This window comes from Cervus elaphus, chromosome 24, assembly GCF_910594005.1.
Source record: "Cervus elaphus chromosome 24, mCerEla1.1, whole genome shotgun sequence".
Taxonomy (NCBI): Eukaryota; Metazoa; Chordata; class Mammalia; order Artiodactyla; family Cervidae; genus Cervus; species Cervus elaphus.
This window is the reverse complement of record NC_057838.1, coordinates 22,375,855-22,377,043: the sequence shown is the minus strand read 5'-3', so window position 1 is coordinate 22,377,043 and position 1,189 is coordinate 22,375,855.

The following is a 1,189-nucleotide window of genomic DNA, read 5'->3' as shown; positions in this document are numbered from 1 at the left end:
CAGGCCACGTGCCTGCAGCTTGGCATGCGTATCACAATCCTTTGAGAAAAGTAGTGTCGTTATCCCACTTTAGAGCCAAGGAAACCGAAGCTACAGAGGTTGACACCTTACCCAAGGGCACACAACTGGTAAAGGTTGATGTCATGTTTGTATCTTTTGGGTCTGATGCCAGAGCCCATGTAAAGTAGCTCACTGCATGTGGTCTCATAGCCCCACAGTGAGCTTGGGTCTCAGATAGTCTTGTGGGGGATGTTTGATCAGTTCAGTACCATTCCTTTAACCCAGTTCTTCTCACACTTTATTGTGCATATGAATTATTTGGGGGAATGTTTAAGTGTAGATTGTGTACAGTGGGTCCAGAATGGGGACCCAAGACTCTGCATCCTAACAGGCTCCCTGGTGATGGGGATGCTGCTGGCACTGCCCACGCTTTGAGAAGGTAGCACGGCTCCAAGCAACAGTCAATTCTATTAAATCAAGCTGCAGGCCACCGAGTCACAGCCACAGATACTTGCTTTGATTGGCTGGATGCAGCTGCTGTGTATCACCTTTCCAGGGTCAGTTCACTTAATTAATAAGCTGCATAAGCCATTTCATCAACTTGCCCACAGTAGATGGAATTACAAAAAGAAATTGGTGTCTCTCCCTCTCTCCCTGATTTCTTTCATGCACTGGTGCAGGCTGTGAAATAGGTAATTTATGCCAGCGGTTACAGATTACACGTTTATTTAGCTAACTGAGTGCAATAATAAGACCCCACAGGAAGCAAAACCGGTTGTCAGGTCTGTGGAATGCTAAACATCTCTGCCCAAATGTAGCAATTGTGCAGGTATTGGTGGCCTCCTTATGTAATTTCAGGTAGAAAGGCAATCAATCCTCATGATATTAAATGTGAATCTGGGTGGTGACTGATTGGTGTCCTTGTCAAAGGCTTCCTAGTTCTTTTAGATTGTATTTCTGGGCACATGGGAAAGCTGACCTGCGTGATTAATTCAGTCAACGATGTATGTCGGGGAGGCTGTAGCAGCGCAGATTATCTTCTTCCGCTGCGTGGGACTCAGGATGAAAGAGACTTGTCTTCTCCTCGGCTGTCTTGGCTGCTGCTGCTCTAAATTTCTTCTCTGGTAATTCCTGGCTGCATTTATTTTATACTGATGGAAGTGTGGTGTGAAACTATGGGTGTGTTAGC